Raw genomic sequence first — 13,255 nt, 5'->3', positions numbered from 1 at the left:
CCCTTGAGGTCCGCTCCTTCCGCCCCCTTCGGTACTCCAAGAACTCTAATATTGTTATTTCTCATGTTGTTCTCCAAAAACTCTAATTTGTCCTGTAGAGCCTTCTCCCCAAACTTAAGATACAAAATATCTTGAGAGTTGGCCAGCACCTGGCTTTTCTGCTGCTCCATGGCCTCCTCCACCTTGCCAACCCGATCTGTTAACTGATTAATCTTAGTCTCCAAAACCATGCATGCTTCCTGTATCTTAGCTTGATTGCTTTCAGAAATCTCAAACCTCTGCAGAATCTCCTTCGTGAGGGAACGCAAAAGCTCATGCACTCCCCCATTACTGGGCTCCACAAGGGCTGAGGCGTTAGGCTCAGAAAGGGGCCCCTGTACGGACAAGGAATCTTTCTTGCCCCTTAAAGAACTACCCCCTATTGTAGATAACTGGGCCATCTGTGCCTCCCACTTCTCCGGGGAATCCCATTCCAGAACCACCGAGCCCCCCAAGGCCGATTGTGCTTCCATGAGAGCAGGGGAAATCTCACTTACTTCCTCCACGCCTGGCTGGAAGTATTTAGTTATTGATTCTGGGGTAGCACTTTTTCCCCCTGAGTCACCTCCCGTATAGTTCTCCAACTCCCCCAGACTCCCCTTTACTCGAGATTGGCCTCTCCTTTTAGTTAGGCATGCATTATCCGTGGTTATGCTACACTCCGGCCCCCGGGATCCAGGCTTCCCTTTCCGAATTGCCCCAAGCTTACCAGTACCAACCTGAGGACCTTTCAAATAATGCTTGACCTGTGACATTAATGCTGGAGCAGCTGTCTCTCCTCCTTGCTTCTTTACTTCTGTAAAATCCGGTCCAGAGAGTGTTCTCGGACCACGAAGACTGCACCTAGAGGTGTAGCGTCTCCCCTGACGCACGCCCCTTAGCGCCTCGCTCCACACACCTGAAGTAGAATAAGACCTCCTACACCTCTCTCCACATAAGCCATCATTTATACCTTTTCCTGCCGCGGCCCGAACAAAGGTATGGGCCAGATTTAAATACAGTGAGTACACCCTTTCACTGTCCAACAGGGAGGGAAAGAGAAAAAGATTATCCAGAGCCCCCCCCCCCCAGGAGGCCAGGCTCACCTTGAGTCTTCCACCTACTTAGAGGCACAATAATCTTATAGTCTCTGTCACCTTGAAAAGGGCTCTTACATCAATAATGTCAGATACTGCCCAGAAATATATCTTCTACAGCAGCGTTAAACCCCAAAAAAACCCATCCAAGATTCCTAGGAGGTAGGAGTTTAATAGAAAAAAAATCTCCACGAAGAAAGAAAGCGCGTCCACAAAATTCTATAAACAATCTCTCCGAGCTCCGGTCGGAGCCGCCGGCACTAACGCTGCCTCAGTGCACCCAGCAAGCCCCCCCTCGTCCTGCTGCTGTCGCGTCAGCTCGCCCGATGCGGAGGACTCGCGGCTCAGCTGCCTAGCTGGCCGCCATGTTCCCGCGATCCCCTGATCCGACTGCTCAGTATTGTGGAGGAAATCGGAGCCCATGCCCAGTTCTTGTTCAAATCGGTGACCTTGTAATTGTTTTGAAAGGCCCTGTTCCTCTGTATGGGAGCCTTGTTTCGGCTCCGAGGCCGCATGTTTCGGCATCTAAATCTTTTCGATAGTCTTTTTTGGCTCTGAGGAAACCTTTTTGACTTTCGGGGTGCCGAACTCTCGGTGCCGAGTCCGGTCGGAGCCGGTATCTCGACTGGAGTCGGATGTCTTCAGCTGCTGGGATGCCTTTTTCGGTGCCGATGTTTGGTCACCGTGTTTTCAGGTTAGGCATGGCCTGTTGGCAGTGGCTTCCCCTTGTCCTTCATTATTTTGGTGTGAGTTTTTACCGGGGCTGGTTTACTCACAGTTTGTTGCGTCTTCGCCTGCTCGCTCTCGGACTCATCCGAGTCCGAATCTCGAATGGAGAATCTCTCCTCTTCTTCGACGTCGGTGTGCCCGGCCGGTGTCGACGCCATCTGGAGTCTTCGAGCTCTTCGATCCCGACAGGCCTCGCAAGAATCCTCTTTGTGTTCGGGGGACAAAAACAGATTACAGACCAAGTGTTGGTCTGTATAAGGATACTTTGCGTGGCAGTTGGGGCAGAAGCGGAAGGGGGTCCGGTCCATGAGGTTTGAAGATGGACACGGTCGAGCCGACCAGGCCACGCCGAGGAGTGGAAGCCCCGAAGGCCCGCCAGAGCTCTTCTTTCTTCAGTGTCGATGTGCTAGCACTAACCCGGTACCGAGCGCAAACAATATCGTCGAATTTTCCGATGGATAACTATCTTTTCCGAACCGAAATACGGAGTGAAGAGGAACAAGTCCGAACCCGATGGCAGAAAGAAAACAATCTAAGATGGAGTCAACGCCCATGCGCAATGGAGCCGAAAGGGAGGAGTCCCTCGGTCTCGTGACTCGAAAAGACTTCTTCGAAGAAAAACAACTTGTAACACTCCGAGCCCAACACTAGATGGCAGGATAATGTAAAGCATGTGTATCTGCAGCTACACATGCCATCGAACATATATATATATATATATATATATATACACATATATATAAATCACTGGTCCTCACGGCTGGGACCCTACAATTTTGGTGCATATCCTGGTGAGGTGCCCCTTCAATTAGCATGCAATTAAGTCTGCATTGTGGACTATAAATACTCTCCCGAATATACTGACTTGTGGTCCTATTAAGATTCATGATGTAAGAATCAGCATTTTAAATTATGCTTGCACTTGACCAGTGGCAAGTCAATGAGAATTTAGAAGAAATTATTGACAGTCCAAATTTGCAGTAGGTTTAGACAGAGAAGGTAAATATGAATCATTTTAATGGTCAGAAAAACTTTAGTGTTGAGCTGTATTTCTTCACCCTTCGTTCAATGTGCGTATTTGTGAACAGTATTTTACAGCCACCTTTGTGTTCTAGTGTATTACACTATGATTACTTTCCCAGGGAGTTACGGTGACCCATCTGTACTTACTCACAATATTTACAACTGCAAAAACCCTTGTAACTGGAGCCATCTGTTTAAAGTTGCATTTTGCCTTCTTTGCTCGGAAAGCTGCATGCCAATTCATTTGAAAGAAGTAATATCTGCCACCGGACGATTAGTACCCATTTACATGAACATTACAATAAGCAATTAAGATAATTATTCACAAAATTCCCTGATTTCCTTACTAATGTGAGCATTTACAACATTTACAAAGTAACCCATTTATTCAGCCTGTGTGAGGCAGCACCAGACATAAGGGCCGAGACGAGGGACTGGAGTAGGTAGCGTGCGCAATCTGTATGCATATGGACTACCGCCTGAGCAGAGGGCTCATGGCAAAATTTGGGCTTTATGGTTCCTCCCGGGTCCATTCGTCACCAGGCTCTGACATTCACACCAGAGTGCTTTCTCGATCAGCAGCTCGGCTGAAACATAAAACTCAATCATGCTGACTTGATCACCTTTCCATGCACTCACTCTGGGACAGAAGCCTGAGTGCTGACTTTTTCATTGGAGAAATAACCTCGTTTTTGTTTGTGTGCAGTAATATATTTAAGAAAAGCGAACAGCTCTGCTTCTCAAAAAATATTGAATGCAGAAGTAGCGAGTTAAGGTTCTGTATCTATCCAGTGTGAAATTTAGCGCAAAGCCCTACACATACCCTATAATTAAATAAATTAATAAAAAGTAATGCATTTTATGGTACCTATCATGTCACTGTACGGCCTATAACCTTTAGTAGAGAACCATACCCTCTCCAACCAAATATACAGGGTCACCTGTAAGTCATCCTAGACACTTTTGATGGTTGAGTTAAATATTTATTTGAAGTTATAGCTTTGTAATGTACTTTGGATTTTGATGCATGGTATGGTGAATGTTGTACTTGGAGATTTCTGGGCTGGCAGTTGCTGTCTGTCAGGAGTAACGGGCAGAGCCCTCCGCTTCTTTCTTAAATCCGATGTTATCACCATCGGGAAAAAAACTGTTCTTCCTTACAGTGGCAATGAGTCTGAAGACTCTGAACACGTTGGTGGCATGCCGCTGGTGCAAGAAATAAGGCCTTAAAGTCAGTCCTGTTTGTCAGAACTGTCAGTTGAACTACTGAAGCTGCATCATATAGGTGGACAGAGTACTTTTGCTTCAATGGCAAACTAGTGTCCGGTAGGCACTATATTCCACAGAGAAGTAATAATATCAATGTAATATTAGCAGTAAAATAATTGATTAGGTAACTGTGTGTGTGTGTGTGTGTATATTTTTATATATATATATATATATATATATATATATATTTATTTTTTTTCAACCTCAACGCAGTCTTCGAAGCAAAGCACTCTGACTGCTGGTGCAAGGGTCAAGACCACGACCCTTAATATAGAATCACACAAGAGAAAAACACTGCACTCCCGGGGAATTCTTTAGCAAGTTGATTTAATGACAGGCAGAATTTCTTAAGCAGCATAAATCAAGCTCCATGACGCGTTTCGACATCTTGTCTTTATCAAATGGTTTAAAGTCTTTTTCCATGCTGGTTTAAAACGCCTGCCTTTCTAGTGCACAGAGGCATTGTGGGAGTTATACCTTCATATCCCACACCTGTGAACTTCATTATTCTGTGAGCAGTTGAAAATACAAGGCAGGTGGCACGAATAATGTTGGTGCAGTGACAAGTAAGTAGTTTGTACCATTAATCTTCACAATATCTGTTCACATTTTCATTATTTCAATAAATCAACTCTCCGCACTTCAACATTCGTGCATATGCTCCAATACCTGCACTGTTATTTCACAGAAATCTATTTCGTGTCTTATTTAACCACTGTGCACAATAATTGTTGGTGTTCAAATGCTATATATGCAATATATATATATCTAAAAACAAATCCCTTTCAGGGTTAGAGTGACGCATAAATTATGCAAAAAAGAATAGAGAACTCTGGGTAGTTCCCAAGTTTAGGTGGAGAGCAGCTCTAGTAAGGACTGGATAGCACTGTGCTGATCCAATGCTTTAAAACTTTGCTAGATAAACAGACATTTGAGGTGAGTAAATCTAGAGTGCCGCTGGTGTTGCAGAGTGCTCCTTACTGGAGCTGCCCTCCACCTAAACTTGGGAACTACCCAGAGTTCTCTATTCTTTTTTGCATAATTTATACGTCACTCTTACCCTGAAAGGGATTTGTTTTGACTTATGCTAGGTGCTCCCTTGTGTCTGAACAAAGCGAAACCTCTCTGATGAGCTCTAATGAGAGCGAAACACATGTCAGGGGTTGCTTTTACTCATTTCAGGTTGGATTGGACGGTATTTTACCAGTCCAAAACTGTAACACAGTGCCTGGAGTGGTAAATGGCTTTTGTCATTTTTCAGCTCGGCAAGGTTGACACTGTGTCAAACCTATGCTTAAAGACTTTGCTGCTTAAAAACTTTGCTAGATAAACAGACATTTGAGGTAAGCAAATCTAGAGTGTCGCTGGTGTTGCAGAGTGCTCCTTACTAGAGCTGCTCTCCACCTAAACTTGGGAACTACCCAGAGTTCTCCATTGTTTTTTGCATATATATATATATATATATATATATATAGATATATATTTTATTATTTTTTCATTTGAAAAAGGTACAGGGACATTATAGCATTATAGTTAGGAAATAGAATTAAGACACTGTAGAAATTCACTTAAAAACATAGGTTACAGAGATGTTATAGTTAGTTTCTGAATTTACTTGCACAAAACTACAGAAATTCAGCAGTTATAGTTAGAGTTATTTCAAGTAACTATAACTCACACCCTGAGGTAACTATAACTCGCACGCTCACCATGCACTGCTAATTACTCTAGATATTATAGCACTCATGACAACTTTTATAACATCAATAAAAATATCAATGAAACATTAGCAGTCAAGTTATTGAAGAACAAACTGTGCATGAAGGGGGCACGAGTTATAGTTACATTAGGGAGCGAGTTAAATTGACTTGAAACAACTAACTATAACTGCTGAATTTCTATGGTTTTGTGCAAGTAAATTCAGAACCTAACTATAACGTCCTTGTAACCTTTGGCTTTTGATCCAGGCGGTCAAAATGATTATGGAGGCGCACTCTGACCAGTTTCCCTCATTAATTTTAAGAACATGATTGAAGCATCTTACCAGGAGATTGGAGTATGGTGGTTATTTCAACCTGTTGCTTAAATATATATATATATATATATATATATATATATATATATATATATATATATACACACACACACACATTACCTACTGGCTATCGCCAGTAGATAGTTATAGTTAGGACCTAGTTTTCACTCATGCAAAAGTTAGACTTTTGCTCTACACTTGGGCTTTTGGCCTAAACTTAGACCAAAAGTCTCAACTTAGATCAAAAGTCTAACTTTACTACAAGTAAAGTTACACTTTAGGTCTAAACTTCGACTTTTGGTCTAAGTTTGCCTTTGTGAATTGGGCCCTAAGTATAGATCTAAAGTCTAACTTTACTCCTAGTAGAGTTAGACGTTTGGTCTAAGTTTAGAACAAAAGTCCAAACTTAGGAAAAAAGTTTACCTTTACTAGTGGTAAACTTAGACGTTTGGACTAAGTTTACCTTTGTTAATTGAACCCAATGTTTTTAAGCCCAAAAGGGCTTTATTTTATCTGTCTCCAGCCTAACATCTCCTCTTTTTCAATGTAAGCCAATGAGAAAATCAATTCCCCAGGTTTTTTTTCTGAATCCCCTTCTTACCAAGTACAAAGTGTTGGCAAGTATGGTACATCGGATCAAGGAGGGCAGGAGGAATGGGGTAGGGACATGGATAACAGAGGGCAGAAGGGAGATGGGCAGGGGCACAATACACCACACAGGGCAAACAGGACAGCAGTGCAGCACAATGGACCATGGAAAGCAATAGAGACAGGACAGGGCCATGCACATGGACAACACAGAGCAGAGAGGAAAAAGACAAGGGCAGCAAGTTGACCATACCGGACAGACAGGAGGGACATTATAGTTAGGTTCAGATTTTACAAGCACAAAACCATAGATATTCAGCTGTTATATAGTTATTACAAGTAACTATAACTCATGCCCTAAGGTAACTATAACTCACGTCCTCACCATGCACTGCTAATTATCCTGGACATTACATCACTCATGACATCTTCTATGATATCATTGATAATATCACTGTAACATTTGCAGTAAAACTAATTATGAGAACAATGTGCATGGTGACGGCACGAGTTATAGTTAGCTTAGGGGACTAGTTATAGTTACTTGAAATAACAGACTAAAGCAGCTGAATTTGTATGGTTTTGTCTGTGTAAAATTTGAACCTAACTATAACAACCCTGTAACCTTTGTTTTTTAAGTGAATATATATGCATATATATACATAAATATATATTTTTTCACAAAAAAAGTTACAACTAACTTATAGTTAGAAGTGATAATAGTATCCTAGTACAAAACACATTTGAACTAATCAAATATTAGAACTACCATAGTTATTGTTACTATTTTATTAAAACATGATTTGCCAATGCCACAAAGTGTTATATAATTTTTAAATGTCACTCCTATACTCAAGCAAGCAACTATAACTCACTAATTGTAAATGCATTATAAATCATAATAAATGAAGTGTTTGAAAACAACATACAATTTTATGTTTTTTATGGATATTAAGATATAATATTGAAAATATTTTTTTATTCAAGCAATATAAATATGGTGCGTTATAGTTGCTTGGTACCCCTCTTTCATTCTTGGAGTCCCAAAAGTTTTAGTGCATTTCGAAAAAGGAAGTGCAAAATAAAGGGGGGTCTGAAATCGGGTTTCTAATCCAATGTTTTTTCCACAGACTTTTGAATTTTGTGTAGCTTGAAAACCGTCAGCTGGATTTTTCTGAAATGTGGCAGTATTACATAGGATGGGTAAATGATACTGTGGGGTAGTGCAGGTAAGTAGAGGAAATGAATGTGAAGCCATAAAGTATTTTTTTACGTATATCGGTGGCGGTGGTAGTACCGCGGTACTACCTCAGTACATAGCAATGACAAGGGATTTTCTGATTGGCTAATGTGTTCTTTTCCAAGAATTATTGTAATTATAATTAGTTCAATATTGTGGTGGTATGTAAGGGACAGTATTTGGAAATAGCTATATCTTTTTTAAAAAAATACGGAGTACAGCAGTACTTTTGCACAGGACTTTAGAGAGTAGTGTGAAACTGAAAAGGTGCTTAAAAAAAATATAGATTTTTACATTTACTTTTCTTCCTTTTAGGTTGGCTCTTAAAATAGATGTTGGTTATTAGTGTGTACTTTGGATTTAGATATGCTTCAGCAGGAATTCTCAGATGTTATTAATGAAGATATTATTGCCATCTGAGGTAAAATGTATTTCATCAGCACGATATAGGTCAGCTTTTGAAAATGTTAGGTGATATATTGAAGTCATGGTGTGATCTCTTAGAAAGGCAGACACTGTTTTGTTTATGTCTGCACATTTTCTCAAACTTTCAGCATTTGCTAATGAGTATTTCCATTTTATCCATTGACAAATATTTCAATACACTAAATGGGTGTGAGGAAATTGTGTCACTAAAGATGTAAATGTACCTTTAATCTCTATTTCAGTTCGAACACCAGTGAAGTGACAAATATAATTGCCTCCACAATTAATACATATAAAATGGGAATGCTCACAATCACTTTTGAGAGGAAAAGAGAGGTAGGATGTTATTCCACCTTAAACCTCTTTCATACACTCATGTGATTTCAACATTTGCCAAACCTAAATCATGTGCAATTTCACACTTCTTGGCATACTCTCAAGTGTAAAAGATATAACTATGTCCAATGATTCACACACAAACCATATTTTTGGAAAAATACCAGCATCCGTCAACAAAAACTCACTGAATGTAGGAAAGTGAAAAACTCACTGAATGTAGGAAAGTGAAAAATGGATGTACCAGCCCACAACACTGTCCAATGAGATACTATTTTGGATAGTAGAAGTATGAAAGATACACTAACATAGCTCGAACACTAAAACGCACATGAAATAGCAAATAGATAAGACTGTACAGTTCAACAATTTCATACTCTACCTACAACTATTTGATTGATATGACCATCTAAACCAATACAGTATAGTATTACAAGAGAAACTCACTGTTTATATGTAATGTACTGGGTGCTTTCTTAAAACCAAATGTGAAAGAGAGAAGAAATGTAGATATATTGTATATTTAACTAATAGTATGCTATTTAAACAACACAATTCAGCTGTAACACAGATTACTATTGGATATATTTTTTCATTAGGCTATAAACGTAGACAAATACTACTATACTTATACAAACAGTATTTCCATTAGTTGAGAAAATGGCATGTGATTTTACAACGCACTTTGGATGTACAAATATTAAACTAATGATGACATTAATGTTGGTATTGCAAATTCTCACAGTATTAGGGAGCCAAACCATTTTGCAAGACCAGCAGGAGGAATTTATTTAAAAAATTTAGATATATTACAGTAATCTCAAGTAACTATAAGCCGTGCCCTAAGGTAACCATAGCTCAGTATAGTAGACACTTGCAACAGACCTATGCGCTCACAACTTTCGGTAGGATCAAGAATGATTTTACTAGTGGTTTGTGTCACAGAGCCCTTTCCACTAAGACCTCTGTACTGGATACATGTTGTAGTGCTATGTGTAAAACTGACGTCTGCTCCAAAATATCTTTCTGGATGACGAATGGTGTTGTTGTGGCTTGTGACAGAGTAACCTATATGGTTAGATTTCTTTGCTGATTAGTGATTAGAACAGTGATTTACAAGAGACAGGACTACCCCGTAAGTAATCTCTCCTGGGTGATAACTGAGTGTAGTAGTTGATAAGGTTACAGCGAGCCCTGTGCTGTACATCTCTCACTTGTTTCCTTTTCTTATTTTAAAAAACTTGTAATAGTATTTTATGAAGTATACTGAAGTTTACTTTGCTGGATGATGTCATTAGTAATGCCATCAATGATGTAATATGAGATGTCATCAATGATGTCATCAGTGATGTCACTGACCATGTCATGGGTGATGTAATATGTGAGCTCACAAGCAGTGCATTGAGGGGGCATAAGTTATAGTTAGGTCAGGTAACTATAATTACTGAATTCCTTTGAAAAATGTGAACTTAACTATACCGTCCATGTAACCTTTGTTTTCTTTTAGTGATTTTTTATTTATTTGTTTTTTTAAGGCATTTCTGAAGTATAATATGCCTGTAACCCTTGTTTTTTAACTGAATTTAACCATTTTGTTTTTAAAAAAGAGATATTAATAAAACAGACCTAACTATAACATTACTTTAACCTTACATTTTTAAAGTGATTTTAATTTACAAATATTTTAGGTAAAAAAAACAAAATACATTTTTTAAATTACATAAGTTTAATTCTTTTAAAAATAAAATACAATTTTTAATGGGTTTTCTGGATTCAAGGATCTGCTGCGAGCCCGCCAAATGCACACTTCCTGCTCCAGGCTCCGCTGGGGATCAGCAGATCCAGTCTGATTTTTAACAACACTTAAAAACATAATTGAATACTATAAAACTGATGTGTGAGGTAAGTGATTTAGCACAATTACATAGAAACGTATACTCCAATACGTAATTCTAGCTTACAAGGTTGTTTTAATACATATTTCAAGCGTCACCGTAATGGATCCACAAATCCCAACTCACAGAGCAACAAATGGATGTGATTGGTTAAACCACCTGCCAACCTCTTTTACAGAAATTTCCTTCACATTTCTTTTTTCTTTGGGTGTGTCTCTTTAAAAATCACACCTTTCCAACAGAGATGGGACTTGTTCTTTTTTCTTGGAATTTTTTTCAAAGTGTTTTTGAAAACATCATCTGGAGAAGATAGACAACAAGAGGAAGATGAGAGAGAACCGGAAGAAGATGAATATATACCCACAAAGAAGAAGAAGTCCAATGCTTGAATACTGTTCTCTATTCCTTCTGGAGAGAAGAAGGTAGTTCCAAGGTTGTAAAATGCAAACTTTGCAGCAAAGCACTGTTTAGGTGGACTACTAGGAAGTATTTGCACGGCACCAGCAGCATGCTGAAGCACCTTCGCACCATACACCCTAGACACCTTGTGATGCACCGCACACATAAACATCTGCTGTGGTGCGGGTTGCTCCTGGAGAGGCAGTGCCGGCTTCTGCTACAGCAAGTCTACCTGCAGTAATATCAGAGATGCTGAATGATGGATCATTTTGCACAGTGTGCAATCAGATTATTACTGTTGGTGAACAGTCTATGCCTGCATTTATACAGGCTATGCAAAACCACAAATGTTCTGTGCGTTTCTGGCTCTACATATATGCCACTGTGACTGGGTGTGTTAGAGGTTATATGGTTGTGAGAGTGGTTGACTGAGTGGGCCTAGTAATAGTGTGAGTGAGTACGTGTGCGTGATACTGGGTGTGTAAGTGAGTGTCGGAAGGGGTGAAAGTGGTTTCATACTGTATAAGTGGTTGTGTAAATATGTGAATGAGTGTGTGACTGGATGTGTCTCTATGAATGGGAGTGTGAGTGGGTGTGCTAGTGTAGGAATAGGTGTGTTAGTTGGTGTGTCAGTGTATGGATCAATGTGTGAGTGGTTGTGTGAGAGGCTCTGTAGGCATGTTAAACTGTGCAGTAATGGTTTTCTGGGTGTGTCAGTGGATGTGTCAATATATGAATGGGTGCATGAGCGGGTATCTGAGAGTGTTAATGGATGTCTGGGTATATGTGTTAGTGTGCTAATGGGTGTCTGAGTAGGTGTTAGACTCTGTAAATAGGAGTCTGAGTGGCTGTGTAAGTGCCCGTGTGATTATGTTAGTGTGTGTTGTACTGGTTTTGTGGGTGTGTGAGTGAGTGTCAATGGGTGTGTACCTGGGTGGGTAAGTGGCTGTGTAGGTGTAGCACTGGATGTGTTAGTGGTTTTGTGGGTGTGTGATTAGATACACAAGTATATGAATGGGTGTCTAAGTGGATATGTGAATGTGTGGATGAGTGTGTGAGAGGCTGTGTGTAAGTAATGGTTTTGTGACTGTGTGTGTCAGTGTGTGAATGGGTCGGTACTGTTTGAATGGGTGTCTGAGTGGGTGTGTAAGTGGCTGTGTTAGTGGGGATGTAAAGATCTGTGTGGGTGTGTAAGTAGCTGTGTTAGTTGTGTGTCAGTGGCTGTGTAGATATGTGAGTGGGTGTGAGAATGGCTGGATGGCTGTGGGTGTGTCAGGTCAGTGGCTCAATAAGGGTGTACATTACTGTGTGAGGTCCTGTATTAATGTATTAGTGCTTGTGTGAGTGTCAGTGTGTGACCAGCTGCTTGAGTGTCTTTATGGGTTTACAAGTGGGTCTTTAAATGACGGTGTAGGCTTGTGAGACGTGAATATCTGCACATGTGTTTGAGTGGGTGTATTAGTGGTTGTATGGGATTATAAGTGGATGTATGGCTGTGTAAGTGGGTATATGTTTTTAATTGCAGTCTGGAACACCCTGATAATGTAATCTAGTGGAACAACACTGAAATAACTAATTTGTAAACTACATTACTCCAATACATGGTGCCCTCCATCTGTATAAAAAAACTTTTAAAAAAATGAATTAATATTTCCATTTATAAAATTATAAATTAAACTTCAACATTTGACAATGCATAAATCTATCAAGCAATAAAGCAGTACACATTCCTTATGCTGTAACTATGTTATTATAAAAATCAACATTTCATTTTCCCTTTTTACTGTTCTCAGCTTTTATACTTGTACGAGATAAATGATGTGCTGTATAATTAATCATCCTTGAACATTTGGGAAAAACAATCATATAGACTATATAAAAAACAGTATATCAATACAAATAAGCAACACTGCACACTGTGCTCACTACAATTTCTTAAACAATCATTTTACTTACACTTGCTCTACTAATCTAAAGAAACATATGCTGGAAATGAGAACATCATTATAAGTACTACCAGATATATAAAGCTCACTATTAAAGGAAAAACCTTATAAAGACATGACGCTGGGTAGGCCACATGATGTCATATATTGTAACAATAACAAGACTATTCCAATTTTAAAACTGTGAGCTTCTTTAGAATCTTGATTCCAAAAGCAAAAGATATGAAGTTGTTAACTTCCAAGACACACTACTG

At 39.5% G+C, this 13,255-nt stretch overlaps 1 protein-coding gene across 4 annotated transcripts in view; it reads right to left on the bottom strand.

Annotated features, from left to right (window-relative positions):
* The window catches only part of PGAP6 (post-GPI attachment to proteins 6), a 960,879-nt gene that overhangs the window by 91,783 nt on the left and 855,841 nt on the right, over window positions 1-13,255 (bottom strand). Inside the window, exon 14 of one of the 4 annotated variants that reach the window (XM_069210653.1) lies at window positions 10,548-10,956. The exons of the other annotated variants lie outside the window; for them this stretch is intronic. The gene's annotated coding sequence lies outside the window, so the exon portion shown is untranslated. Of the gene's footprint in view, window positions 1-10,547; window positions 10,957-13,255 lie in introns of those variants that run through there. 4 annotated transcript variants of the gene reach the window in all.

The sequence above is a fragment of the Pleurodeles waltl genome, chromosome 10, assembly GCF_031143425.1.
Source record: "Pleurodeles waltl isolate 20211129_DDA chromosome 10, aPleWal1.hap1.20221129, whole genome shotgun sequence".
NCBI classification, from domain to species: Eukaryota; Metazoa; Chordata; class Amphibia; order Caudata; family Salamandridae; genus Pleurodeles; species Pleurodeles waltl.
This window is presented reverse-complemented; position numbering and strand designations above follow the sequence as displayed.